The sequence below is a fragment of the Portunus trituberculatus genome, chromosome 35, assembly GCF_017591435.1.
Source record: "Portunus trituberculatus isolate SZX2019 chromosome 35, ASM1759143v1, whole genome shotgun sequence".
In the NCBI taxonomy this organism is placed as follows: Eukaryota; Metazoa; Arthropoda; class Malacostraca; order Decapoda; family Portunidae; genus Portunus; species Portunus trituberculatus.
Window position 1 is genome coordinate 14,433,163 of NC_059289.1, and position 15,132 is coordinate 14,448,294.

The following is a 15,132-nucleotide window of genomic DNA, read 5'->3' on the forward strand; positions in this document are numbered from 1 at the left end:
ACCTGTAATTCTCTTCCTCCTTCTCCTCTTCCTCCGTTTCGGTACCTACCTCCTCTCCTGCACCGCCCCGTCCCTCTCCTTCTCCTCCCCCTTCTCTGTTCTTTTAGTCCTGCGTCTCCCTCACATATTAAGACATACTCGGGCCGCCTCATGCACGTCTTAATTCTCCCACCTTCATATTATACACATATTTACAAGCTGCTTACACCCCTTCATTATCTTACTAAAGCACACTGTTACATTTTGACACCTTAACCTCAGCGACACACTCATGCTTACAATACCACACCACGACACACGCACATGCATTTCTAACCACTAGTCACACCTTCGCATCTCTGGCTTGCTTTCAGAAACGTCTTGCTCTCTCATCACGACAATTTTATGATGCCACAGAGGTGATTAGCCAGATTGTCAAGTGGTTTTCTTGTTAACTCTGTCACTGCTATTTGATGTGTTACTTTAGTCATGAATTACTCTAAAGCATTCATTAGTACAGACACTTGTGAGCATAACACTGTCTAGATATTCAGTAATCTATTATTTTTATTCACATTTTCTTTTTAAAGTTGCTCTGAAAGATTCTATACATTGCCTTTAGTAATATAGAAGTATTGTTAATCTATCTGTCAGTAAAATCACCCTTCAAAATTGGTGTAAGCTTTACTACAACCTTTCGAAGTTCATCTGACTGTGACGCTGGTGTTGCTGAATATGGTCTCTTGACTCATACCCTCGTCCCATTACACCTTCAACACCCTCTTCGCTGCCCTCGCCACCCACGCCCCGAGCAGCGGTTCATCACGTCTCCTTCACTTAGTACATGATCGATGGGCGTCGTGTCACCATGCAAACAAAACCTGACTGTGTGTGCTGTGATGAGGATAAACCGCTTGTGAAGTGAACCAAATCAAGTTGTGTGCAAGTTTTTTTTCTTTTCATTGTAGTTTCGTTGTGGCTGTACAGTTGAGATTTTCATAGTAGTTTTCTTGATTTAGGGAATAAGGTGTGCTTTTGAATAGTCTTTGTGCATTTGTTTACTTTTCATAGAAATATACAAAGGACGAACAAGAAATATTTATCCCCCTTTCAGAGCTGATAAGGATGAACTGCACCATCTAATATAAAATAAGAGATGTAAGACAGTCAAGACGAAAGCTCCACACTACCAAGCGTTCCCTCCTTCGTCTCCTTTCACGACCACCGACACTTCTCCGATCCACTCGAACCTTGCAAGCGAGGAGACTCCGCCGTGAAACCTTTGTCAGGAATCACCAAACAGCCTCGCGGTGTTCCTTTCCAGCCTCCGAGGGAAGTGTCAGTGAGGGAGGCGCAAAAAGGGACGTCCTGGCAAGAAAGCTTCTCCCCCAACCCTGCGCTATTCCCAGAAGGAACTCCCAGCCCGGCACGATTCCTAATTCCTAGTAACTCACCCGGGTCCTAATTATTTCTTAATTCTGAGCTATGTTGCGTTTTCACGGACAGGGTCCCAGAGGTGCTCCTAAACCCAGCACATGTTCGTCCCGTCGCAGTACTTTTCGTTCACCGCCTTGGCCAGACCCACTGCGAGTTATGATCCTTTTGGGGAAACTCCGAAAATGCGACACAGGACAATAGTTGGGTCGAGATGCGAGTTGATGAACCTCACAGCGGCCTTTACCGTTCCGCCCGCAGCCTCCGAATTTATCACTCATTATTGCGGGTTTACTGTAATGAAAGTGCAGGTGAATAAATTAATTAAACTTGGGAGAAGTAGAGAAAGTGAGTCATTTGGGGGAAAGTTTACTGTTTGGAGTGGATGGAAAGAAAGAAGGAAGGAAAGAGAGAAAGATGGAAAAGTGAGGGACGCAAGGGGAAAGCGTCGAGGAGGAAGATAAAGAGAGTGAGATGAGCTGGAGAGTAAGAATGAGAGGGAGGAAAGTGAAACGAGTGAGGGCGGAGGCAGAATGAGAAGGACGGCGGAAAATGAAGGGATAATTTGCAAGAAAAGGACAGAGGATGGAGAAAAATAATACTAATGATAGGAAGAAACGGAGGATAGAGAGGACAAAGTGGAAAAGAAAGGTGGAAAAGAGAAAGAGATGGGGAAAGGAAGAGGGAAAAGTCAAAGATAATAAGGGTGATAATGAAAAAAAGAGGAAGAAAGAGAATAAAAGACAAAAAAAAAAAAAGACTGATGGTAAAGAAATACATTAATTAGTGAGAGTTTCATGTCAGCAGTTGGGGAGCTTAATGAAAATTCACCCCTCTCTTTCTATCCTCTTTCCTCCCATCCCTTCATTTCTCCTCCCTTCTCTCACCTCTTCTCCCTCAGTCTTGTGTGTAATGGAACCTACCACCCCGCCCATCCATGCTCCCTTTCCTCCCCCATCACCCTCACCCTCTCCTCTCCCTCCTGACGGCGCTGCTACAGGTGATTATGGCTCCCTTATTGTCTTCGCTTGATTAACTCTGTTTTAGATCCTCAGGTGATCGCTTAATTGTTCCGGGCCAGCTTTTTAAACCCATTTTCTCTTTGTAATTGGAATGTTTCTCTCTTTTATTGTCTCTCTGAAAGTAATGAAGTCTGGAAATGTGGAGATAGAGTGTAAGGGTCTGGGTATAATTTGATTTTAATTCTTCAGTTTTTTGTGTTTTTTTTTTTCGTTTATGTTACTAGTTGATTATTTTGTTTTAGACGTGTAAGTTTTATTATTTTTTTTCTGGTGTGATACTCGTGCTATGTTATCTATCTCATGTAATGTCAACTTTTTATTGGTTTATTCACTATCTGCCTCCACATGTTCCTCTTGACACGTGTAATCTAATTCATTCCATTTCAGGTATTTTCTTCTTCTTTAACGTCTCCATAACGAAGTGTCCCTAGTCTTTCTTCCCCCTTTTCTACCCTCTTTATTTCTCCCTTAGTTCCTTTTCCACCCATACAAGACATTTTCCTGCTTACGTATCGTCTTCATCCTCACCCTCTTCTATACTCATCCTGTATTTTCTTAACCCTCACTCTATTTCCTGTCTCTTCCCTATTTCCCCTTTTCTTACCCTCTTTATTTCTCTCTTAGCGCCTTTTCTACCCATCCAAAACATTCTCCTTGTATATTCTCCTTATCTTCTCCCTCTTTCCCTCTTTCCTCTTACTCTCCATCGTCTCCTCCGCCGTGTAATCTTCCGTATTAGCAGGGCTCATGTCCCTTCACCGTACTTAATCAGAAGTTAAGCCCAGAGTTCCTATGGGATTGTTCTTGTGTCCAGTGTAGCCCAGGGGCTTAATGCCTAATTGGTACGTATGGCGGGGATGTGAGGCCAGCGGGTGAGGAAGCAGAAGGAGGAGGTGTGGTGGAGAGACGAGAAAGAGAAGAAGGCGGTGAGGGAAAGATGAAACGGCTAGATAAGAGTCAAGGAAAAAGAGCACTGGCTAATGTGAGAGAGGAAAGGTCGTAATGGTGCTAGGCAGGAGGAAAAGGAGGATGAAATGCGTGTAGGTAGGAAATACGGTGTAATAGTGATGATGACTAGTTGATATAGATAAAGGATATTGCAGTGCTTAGTGGTAAGAAAGAGGATTTCACGTGAGGAGTGAGGGAGAGTGTACAGGGAAGGGAGGAAAGCTGCAGCAGAGAGGACAAGGTGGAGTGTATTCTGTGAGAGGAAAGAGGGAGAACGATGTGGATTTTGTGATGGTATTAGAATCTATTAAAGAGATCAAATGAAGAGAGAGGAAGTGTTTTAGGTGACGCAAGAGATAATTAAAGGATTAAGAGAAAGAGAGAGAGAGAGAGAGAGAGAGAGAGAGAGAGAGAGAGAGAGAGAGAGAGAGAGAGAGATCAGCTGAAAACATCACTCCTCACAACACTCAAGGGAGAAATAACTTGTGGTGGAGTGTGCGTTGCCCCCTAAGGTGTGTGTGTGTGTGTGTGTGTGTGTGTGTGTGTGTGTGTGTGTGTGTGTGTGTGTGAGTGAGCGCGCGCGCGTCGTCCCAGAGTGGTCAGTTTACTTGTGTGTCGTGAATTATTTTGCCGTCCGAGTTTCTGGAACACAACTTTTCTCTGTGTGTTGTTAGATTTTTCCTGGAATTTTCGCGTTTATTTTCTCTTGTCTTCCTTTTTTATGCTCGAATACTTTATTCTGAGCACTTCGACCCTTTAGAGTAGTTCTGCCAAAGAAATCGGACGCTTTTTGCTCCTCATACATTAACAAGGGGAATTATTGCAAGGCTTGACGGATTGAACTCTCGCCACTCGTTCACGGAGCAACACCGAGAAAAAATATGGAATCAAACCTCTTTCTGATACTTACAAGTGTAGAAAAATAAATGGCTATTTGGTTCAGGATAGCGGGAGGGGAGGGGAGTGAGTAGGTGTGGGAGAGAGAGGGAGAGGGAGAGGAGGGAGGTGGACAGTGGTGAATAGAGACGAGGGAGGGTGGGGATGGGAGTGAGGAGTAGTTTGTGGGGGCCACGTGAAGGATGGGCATTGTAAGAAGCTTCTTTTTTTTACTTTCAATTTTTTTTTCTTACGATTCTCCACTTGAAGTCGCAATTTACCAGCCCGACTGACCACAATTGCGCACACGTGGGTGATTACTCTGACCATTTACATTAGAACGAGCAATTTAGTAGTTACCTTCGACATGGGATGAATGATAGCGAAAATTGGCCGTTCGACTGAAGATACAAGCAAGAGGAGGAGAGGAGGAGGAAAGAGGAGGAGGATCAAAGGAAACAACTTCAATTCGAAATGGAGAAATGATCATCGAAAACTGGACAGAATTAGAACGTGAAAACAGGATCCGGAACAGATAAGCAGGCCGAATGTAAACACAGAAAGAAGCCACGTGTCTTTTAATATGGTACAAAGAAAATGGAAAGCACTTTATATTCCCTTCCATAATTACCAATACAATATGCAGAATAACTGTCAAAGAAAGGCATGTTTTATTTTCTTAATTGAGTATTTTTTCCTTTCTCGTTATCGTGATGAAATTAATGAAAAGTAGAGTTTAAAAGAAGGACATATTTTTCTTAACTGAGTGTCTTTTCCTTTCTCCTTTTCGCGTTAAAATGAATGAAAAATATAGAGTTTTAAAATAAGCCTTGAAACAATCCGAAAAAAAAAAAAAAAAGATAAAAGAAGACAATGAAGTAGATAGAATATATTACTAAGGCAAATACGAGTCAAGGTAACGCGCTAAACACCTGGTGAGTGAGATGGCCAGCAGACAGGAAACATTACCAGGAGGGACTGAGACACAGGAAGGAGAAACACGCAGAAAAAAGAACAAACTTATGATGCCCAAAGAACTAGACAGTAATTGAGAAGGAAGTAAACTGAAAGAGTAATGAGATAAGAGAAGGTGAAGCGGATGCAACAAAAATAGATTAGAAATAGGAAATAAAAGAGGATTGTGAAGTGTCAGTGGTGTTTCAATACGTCCTGCTGCTTGTGTTATGCTGGCGAGGTGAACTGCTGAAGGGTTTGTCGGTGGAGATTTTTGCAGTAAATGTTTCCATACAGCGGCATGTTATTTGTATTATTTCTTAGCATATTGTTGTTCACACTGCTTTCTTGAGCCTCGGTAGTGTTAAGTGCGCGTTTAGATTTGTTATTTCAAGATTTTTGTGCCTTTGTGATTCTCTTATTGATCGCTTATCATGTTTTGTTTTTCTTTTCCAAATTATGTTTTGTTTTTCCTTCTCTATATTTTTTTCCTCTTAAGGTTATTGTAATTTTTATCATTTAGTTTCCTCTTTTCTCTTAACCTCATCTTCCTGCAATGCTTCATGTTCCTTCACGATGGCTGATCCCACCTCTGCGTGTTTTTTTTTCCCTTTTCAGTTTATTTTTTCTTAAGACGTGTTTCAATCTCTTCATCTTCATTTAATTTCCTTCACTTTCATCATCTTACAGTGTGTCTAAACGCCATCCTGCAGCGTGGCCAGTCTTCAGAACATGACCCTTCAGTATACAGCTCACGTACTTACACACACACACACACACACACACATACACATACACGTACATACATACATACATAGGTCTAGTGGAGCACCTTTGTGGAGTCTCCCATTTCCCTGCATCATCCATCACCCTCCGTCCCTTTCTTCCCTCACTTATCACCCTCCACTCGACCCTCCTCCCCCTTCTCCTACTCTTAGTCCCTTTCCTCCACGTGCGCCGCCCCCTCTGGCCTCCCTTGCCCTCCTCTCCCTCCATCAGGCACCCAGTGCAGGCTCGGCCACTTAGCTGGGGAGTCGGTGGTCAGCGGCTATTGACGGCCATCAGCCAGGAGCTCCAGATGAGAAGACGTCGCCCTAATTCTCTCTATTGATACAATTTTTTGGGCCGGAGAAATGATGGTTATTACAGCGGCGTGTGTTTCTTGTGAAGGTTTATGCGGCATCACGGGTTTCTGCCCCCACCGCTGTTTAGCACGGGCTCCTCCCTGCGTGACACGGGTATTATTGCCTCCACGTGTCGCTTGCTTCGTCCTTGCTGCCGCTGCTGCGTCCACTCCCCACCACCAGCCTCCTTCTGCCCGTACGGTTCATGTTTCAGTGACCGTCCGTCATATGTTCGACCCTCTGACACTTTGGTATCTATTTTTCTGATTTAGTTATGTGTGTGTGTGTGTGTGTGTGTGTGTGTGTGTGTGTGTGTGTGTGTGGCATAGAGGTGTTTGAAGTGATTCAAGGACTTCATCATGCAGCTCTAACTGAAGTCTCTCCAATAAGATATCCTAAAATTCTTCACTAATGAACATTAAATATGAGTGTAAGAGATCATAAGTTATACAGTGCAAAGGAGAACGGGAAGAACAGCGTTATTTATTTTACGGGGCAAAATTTAGATGCACATGTACTCCAGTATTCTCTATTTTATGTTACCTTTGAGCTGAACACTTTATAGTTCCCTAAATGCGAGCAAACCGTGGCCTTTCGTATGTTTGACTCACCACATAATTTTCTTTTTTCTTTGTACTCGCACTAGTCACATGTTAACCAAGGCACGATACATCAATAAAAGACGCTACGGAACGGCTGTAAATTACGTAAAACACAATGCCCTCTTCTCGGGTAGGCCTAGAGAGGGTCCTTGTTCCCTCACCCCGCCTCCTTTACTCATTATTGACCGCTGCTGACGACCATTGCCGAAAGTGTCAATACGGGCCTAAAATATTGCCTTTTTTTCTCAATAATATAATTCGTACGCCGCTCACTGCCGATAACTGCGGGATGCGGACCATTGAGAGTGTTTCAGGAGCTCTTTCACGCAAGGGTAATTGGGTGACGAGGAGTGGCGTGGTGACACAAGGGGCGCCGCTTCGAGGGTCACTCTGGTCCAGCGTCGAGGGGCGTGGGGGATTATTAAGCCCTTGCCGCCCCTGTGAAACCCGTAAAGAGAGCCGCTTATGCTTCACCTTTACGAAGGGGGGAAGGGACAACCGGGGTGCGTCTGAGTGTGTCTGAGGTGCACGTGTTTCTGTGTGATTGTGAGGAGTGGCCGGCGACTGCGTGACTGCCTGGCTGGCTTGTGGCGTGTGCGGTTGGCTCGTGTTGTCGTCTCCTCCTGTGTTCCGTTGTACCGTTCAGTGATGTTACTCCGCCGCCAGATTATCTTTGATTGTTCTCGTTATGCCTCGACTCTCACGTCATTTTCTTTGCTTTCCATTTTTTTCCTTTTTTTTTAAGAAGTTATTGTCTATTTTTTCATGTTTTACTTGTGTGTGTGTGTGTGTGTTCGTTTTCTTTCCTTTTTCTTCTTCTTCATCCTCCTCCTTTTGTTGTTGTTACTGTTATTGTTGTTGCTTGTTGTTGGTTTGTTTTTTTTTTTTTTTTTTCTTTTTCATCTTCTTCTTCTTCTTCTTCTTCTTCTTCTTCTTCTTCTTCTTCTTCTTCTTCTTCTTCTTCTTCTTCTTCTTCTTCTTCTTGTACTTCTTCTTCTTCTTCAAGGATGTGTTTTAAGTGGCTGTGAGGAGAGGGAGCAGTGCGTCCTCGTCCTCTTTATCCTCTTCCTTTTTATCCTCTTTCTCTTTATCCTCTCCATCTGTGCTTCTTTTTTCCTTGGTCTCGTTTCCTCCCTTTTTCTAAGAGTGAGTTATTCCTTCCTAGGATCATATTTATATAAGTCTTCTTCTCCTTAATTTCCTCTTCTATGTTTTGTATATTTTTTGTTCATTTCTAACTATTTCCTTTATTCGCGTGTTTCCCTCGTTCCTCCCTTCCTGCTCCCAAATTCCGGTAATTGGCTTTTTCCTCTCTTTTCCTCTCCTCTTTCTTTCCTCTCTCAACTCTGCATCCACTGGCCCATCATCTCCTCTCTCTCTCTCTCTCTCTCTCTCTCTCTCTCTCTCTTTTTTTGTTTCATTTTAACTTTATACAAATTTTTCTTCGTCAGTTTTAATTTTCATCCTTTTCTCTTTCAAGTTCACTCGCTCGGTGCCTTCCGCCTTCTTGTTCCTTCTTCTTTCTTTCATCTTCGTCGTTTAATTCATTCCTTAGTTGTTGCCTCTACGTTTTTTCTTTCTCCTTTTTCTATTATTTTCCTTCCTCCTCCTCCTCCTTCTCCTATTTTTCTCCTTCCTTTTTTAATTTTCATACTTTACTTTCATCCTCACTTTCGTACCTTCCATTTTCTTCTTTTCTCTTCTTTCCTTTTTGTCACTTAACCCATTGCTTAGTTTCTTTCCTCCACGCTTTTCCTGTCTTCCATTCTTTTCCCTCCTCCTCCTCCTCCTCCTCCTCCTCCTCCTCCTCCTCCTGCTTCTCTCCCTCCGTGTTCCATTCATTCTCATTAGAACGGACTTGTGTCACAGCACTTGGTCATACGTTGGTTCGCCGCTACAGGCCGCCTCCCCCGCGACCCATTAATACCACTAAACGCGAACAATGTTACTTGTTTTATACACGAGATTTGGGCCTGGCTGTGTGCCCTCTTGTGTTACATGAATACTCTCTCTCTCTCTCTCTCTCTCTCTCTCTCTCTCTCTCTCTCTCTCTCTCTCTCTCTCTCTCTCTCTCTCTCTCTCTCTCTCTCTCTCTCTCTCTCTCTCTCTCTCTCTCTCTCTCTCTCTCTCTCTCTCTCTCTCTCTCTCTCTCTCTCTCTCTCTCTCTGTCTGTGTCTGTCTGTCTGTGTTTGTTTGTTTGTTTGTTTGTCTGTGTCGTTGTCTCTATCTCTCTTTCTCTCTCTCTCTCTCTCTCTCTCTCTCTCTCTCTCTCTCTCTCTCTCTCTCTCTCTCTCTCTCTCTCTCTCTCTCTCTCTCTCTCTCTCTCTCTCTCTCTCTCTCTCTCTCTCTCTCTCTCTCTCTCTCTGTGTGTGTGTGTGTGTGTGTGTGTGTGTGTGTGTGTGTGTGTGTGTGTGCTTTGTTGTTATTATTATAATGATGATGATGGTAACAGCGGCAGCGGCGGTACAGTGGTGGTGGTGCAGGCGGCGGCGGCGGTAGTGATGGTGGTGGTGGTTGATGTTGATGGATGGGGCGATGATGATGATGGTTATGAGTCTCAAACATCATTCCCAGGCGTCGTGTCATCACCAGTCACCTCCCTGCATTGTTTCCCGCCTCCCCTGCCCTTCCCCTCCCCAGTGCTGTAAATGATCCTCCGTTTGGCATTATCCCCTCTCCCCTCGCGTCCTTCCCTCACCCCACTCCCCTCTCCCACTCCACTCGTTCCCGGGCCTTGGTCAAAATCATATGAAATCGGTAAAAAGCGAGGGTTCCCAGTTAGCCCCTAAACCCGACAGCCCCCTCACCCTCCAGCCTCCATGTGTCCCTCTTCTCTTCTCTTCTCCCTGCCTCCTCCTCCCTCTCCTCCAGCACATTACGTTTTTGAGGGTGTCGCGTACTGCCCAGAGATACAATATCCAGCGCCCCGATCACCAAACATTAAGTGTCTATCCATAATCCGTCAGTAGGAGGAGGTTTTCGCCCCTCCGCGCAACGTTGGTAAGGTGCAATCTCGCCCCCTCACACCGCCCCCGGGTTTGAGTCGCTGCGGCAGAGTGAGAAATGAGAGCACACAGTCAAACGCCAGTAATATATTATTCAAGATATGTCATTATAGTCATCCCAATTTAGATTTTTAGTCTGAATTCTGGAGGGGAGGCTGCGTCCGTGGTGGGGCCCAAGGGAGGAGGATGGTGGGGTGAGTGGGGGTGGAGAGGCCTGGCTAAGTCGTTTTTGGAGGGGGTAGTGGAGGGTTTTTTAGGGGGGTGTCCAAAGGGTCGGTTCCCAAGGTCTTTGTTATCAAGGATGATCGCCCACGAGCATCCTAATGGTGAAGTTATGGAAAATAGTAAAAATGTCCTCAGGCAGTTAATGGCCTGAGACAGCTAATGTTGGAAAACTGATGGTTATTGCAGTTTTTTTTTTCGATCTCTCTTCTTTTATCTTCTTTCTTTTTCTCGTCTCCTTTTCTTACTTTCTTTTTTTTTTCTCTCTTTCATCACGTGTTCTGATCCGTTGTTTTGTTATTTTCTTTAATTTGTGATGATTTATTGGTAAGTTGTGTGTTTTTATATCTGCGCTGCGCTCGGTAGAATAATAAGAGAGTTCATTTCTTACTTCCCTTTCTTATAGTTTCTTTTCTCTGTCTTTCATCACGTATTCTGAACCGTTGCGTTGTTATGTTATTTAATTTGTGGTGTTTTATCGCTTTAAAAAAATAGTTGTATGTTTTTATCTCAGCGCCGTACACTCAGTAAGAATAATAAGTGCGTCCATTGTTTGTGTTGTTTTGCACGTGTTAGGTGAGCCAGGTAAAAGTGTCTGCTGCAGGGCGGGGCTGAAGTTCTAAATTCACGGCGAAAGTTGGTGACAAAAAGTATGTATCATTGAACTGACGTCACTTATGATTATTCTTTTTTTATTTATCCACTTATCGATTAGTTACTCGTACATGAAGACAGTGTAACCTTTGCAGTAATCTTGTCGTGCGAGTGAAGTTCAGTAGAAATAACAGAAAGAAGCAGAAAGGATTTGAGGTATACACACACACACACACACACACACACACACACACACACACACACACACACACACACACACACACACACACACACACACACACACACACACACACACACACACACACACACACACACACTTTCTACGTCACCATCATTTTGTTTACTGGCAAATCTTCTGTCGAGGAGCTGCCGCCACCACTGCCGCCGCCAGGACATTATCTCGGGCGTGTCCTCTCGTCACACAGACATCTGGGCCGAGGACTGGCTGCACCTCCATCAGTCTTGCAGCCACAACCTAAATACATATATTTCCTTAATGCTCACAGGTGGTTGATACACTTCATGGCTATAAATCCTTGCAGCTTGAAAGGTTGGAAGTTCTCTAAGTTATCAAAAGAACTTTCACCGTTTCCACCTCTGCCAGCGAATAATCTCAGGCGCTCTGAACCAGATATTCCCGTAGTGTGGCGGCTTTTTTTCTTATTTTCTATTCCTTTTTTTGTTCCGATTCGTTATTAATGGCAGATCGGGAGAGAAAATGTATGTTATTATCGGCCGCATGTCAGTCTGACGTCGTCCCCGTGTTTGGCGTTCACGAGTGCCATCCCGGAGCCTTTTTCTCATTATCAGGTGACTGTGGGAGGTATGAGGGTGATCCTGGTGACATATTGTGTCTGTTAATACGCCCATAAGACCCGCGAACTGTAAGCAAATGATACAGAGCGTTGCCATAAGGGGATCGTGCCATATCAGCTCCTCGCCGGCCAGTGGAGAGCGGCGTGCAATGGCCACACTTTGTCAGGGTTAGGTTGTAATATGTTGCCGTTTGTCATTCTTAGGGTGCGCAGGTCATATTCATTGGCATCAGCATCTCTAGAGCACCTTCTTCATTGCGGGTATTTTTATTTATCTCCCCGACGCTGTTCTCTGCCCCTTTTTCCTCCTCCGAGTATAAGTACTTCATATGTTATGGTTGTGTTGCGTCGTGTCCTGCCCTGTGTTGTGCTGCGTTGTGTTGTGGAAGCGCGTGAGTGTGTGACGGTGAGGGTGAGGGAAGGAGGTGAGACTTAAGTGGTAAGAGGCATCTGTCAGATCTAGGAGGACCATGTTAGCAATTACTTAGCTTATTGTACTTTCACTTTGTGTGTGTGTGTGTGTGTGTGTGTGTGTGTGTGTGTGTGTGTGTGTGTGTGTGTGTGTCGGGTGCTTTGCATAAAATAATACTATTGCTCTCTGTCTCTTTATTCAAATTCTCTTTCCTTGACATGTTTCCCTCCGCATTTCAGTCATATTATTGTGTAATTTACTGTAGAAAAGAACAGTTATTCCTGAGTGTCTTCCGCATGACGGGCCTCCACGAAGCGTTATCGCGGCACATTTCACCTTCAGGACCCGTGGCTATGCTGGTGTAGAAAGACAGCCTTGATCACACCATATATTAAGGGAGGAGCAAAGTAAAAGTAAATAGTTTGGCGTTTTCCCAATGTTTTATCAGAAGTGATGTATTGTCAGAATTCCTTGGCACACACTATCTATGCTTGCACTTGCATTATCTTGCATTGTTTTTTCCTTCTAACCGATAAGAAAAAAATAAAAGTAGAGTATTTGCAGTTTGGTATTTTGAAGGTATTGAGGATTTTGTAAGCGAGGAAAGTATCGCCTATAGTGAAATATACGTAAAAAAATACATGTGTATAGAGCATTTTTGTGAGAAATGAAGCATGATATCCCGCAGCATGCACCTCAGCTCGCGGGACGCCCTGCACACACGGCTGCCTCCACTTCAAACAAGACATTTGGCGAGGCATCCCCGGCACCCCGCCACTCGCTGATCATCACACTTACGCTGGAATTTTCATTTTCGCCTGGCGTCCTGACCCCCTCGAGGAGCGCCCCTCCCGTCACGATATCCGCCGCTGCCATTAAAAAGAGGGAGCCCAGGGAGGAAGCAAGGACGAGCCACGTTTTCTATAACAAGAGAAAATGGGTGTTAGGGTGCGTCCTCATCTCAGCTGTCGATGATGGGACATTATCGTTTCTCATCCACGCCTAATGTCCTCATTACTATCCCGCCCTATCACTGTCCGCCCGCCTTCCTGACGAGACCTCCTTCTCCTCTTCCTCCATCTCTCCGTCCCCTCCCCCACCAACCCAGGCCGCCCGCCGCTGCACACACAGCCCGCCCTTCCTCCAGGACCATTTCACCTCATCACTCACTAGGGCCACTAACTTTCTACGCACAGTGGTAATGAAAAAGTGCGCACACACACACACACACACACACACACACACACACACACACACACACACACACTATATTGATTTTTTATTTTGATAGACCACCAGGATCCAGAGTGAGCGAGGGCGGGAGCCGCGGAGAGGCAGCGGCGGGGCTCAGCACAGCCCTGAGCAGTCCAGCGATACGAGACGCTTGACAACGCGGCGGGTGACAGACCCCCCTGTTTACATTCCAGCAACGCGAGGCGGTTCCGGGCCAGAGAGCGTGCTGAACTCGGTGCCTTGAACGTGTGTGTGTATGTATGTGTGTGTGTGTGTGTGTGTGTGTGTGTGTGTGTGTGTGTGTGTGTGTGTGTGTGAAGGGAAGAGGGCCGCGACCACTGCCTCCCCGCCGGGCCGCCACGCAGATCAGGGCCTGTCTGATAGATGCTCCATTTCCATTTATTATTTCGTACGAGCATTCCCAAAATTGAAGATACAGTTATCATTGAAGTATTCGTATTGGAGCCGTATTAGCATTTTTCGCCCATTTTGTATTTCAGATGCAAATCCCTTTCGAGGCACGATCAATAGCGATTGTCGCCTCTCCAAATGAAAGAATTCGTGCACTTGTATCTGGGCCAAGTGATACCTTCTGGAATGTTGTCGATTGGCAGGATTTAACTTAGGTGTGAATCTAGTGAATGCATTATATTTTTTCCTCCCTCACATTCTTGACAGTTTCGGAGCCACATTTTTTTCCCTTCTCTCTCTTTCTCAGCCTGTCAATAGCGAAAGGTTTCGGCCGCTTTCACTCTCCCTCCCCCCAAACACCCTCAACACCCGTGGCTCATTTGTTACGGGAAATGAAAGGCAAAATTTCCGCTGCTAGGCTGATCGGTCCTTCCTCAACTGTGAATAAGACGCTGCAGCAAATGATGAATATGGGAACGAGAGAAAAAAAAATGGTCTGTGATGAAACGAGGAGTGTGTTTATTCCTGTCACGGGAGGTTGTTTATGCTTTCCTGTCATGATGAGTCGCTGTGAAGAAGCTGAACCATATCATAAACTAGATATTAATGAGGTCACCCCCGACCCTCGATTCACTCCCACTCCCACATTATGATTTCAGTTTGATTCCAACATTTCATTTCAAGTCTGAGGAGAGGAGAAAGCGATTACTGCATGGTACTTTATGGCGCATGACGTGTTGCAAGCCACTCACCGTAACTCCAAGGTGAGGAAACGTGGTGTATGCAGCAGTGTAAAGATGAAGAGTGAGATAATGCATGTGTGGTTTTATTAGTTACATACCCCGCCTGGCTGACCTTTTCCTTCATCCCCTTTCCCTTCCTGCCACTCACTTTTACCAGGAAAAAAATCCACATCTGTTTATTTGAATTCAGAGACAGCACTTACGGCCAATCAGATGCAGGTCTACATGTGTGTGTGTGTGTGTGTGTGTGTGTGTGTGTGTGTGTGTGTGTGTGTGTGTGTGTGTGTGTGTGTGTGTGTGTGTATTATACTGGTTGCCCTTGAAAGCTTGGTTCTTTTCGTATTATTATTGATTTTTTTTGCCTAAGGAATGTGTCTATGATTTAAACACACACACTGATTACAAGCTATGATGAAGAAAAATAAAATAGAAAACAATGCACACGTGCTGAAAAAAATACACAAATAAATATAATATAATATATATAGGAGACATGACACACGCACACACACACACACACACACACACACACACACACACACACACACACACACACACACACACACACACACACACACACACACACACACACACACGAACACTTACCTCGCAAGAGTGTAAGATATTCCTATGGTAATTCGTAAGGCTGTGGTCAAACGAGGTATCTGCAGGCAAGAGGGGCACTGATGCGTGTAGGGAATTGGTGACCTGACTCCTTTTTTGTGGCGGAAAGAGTA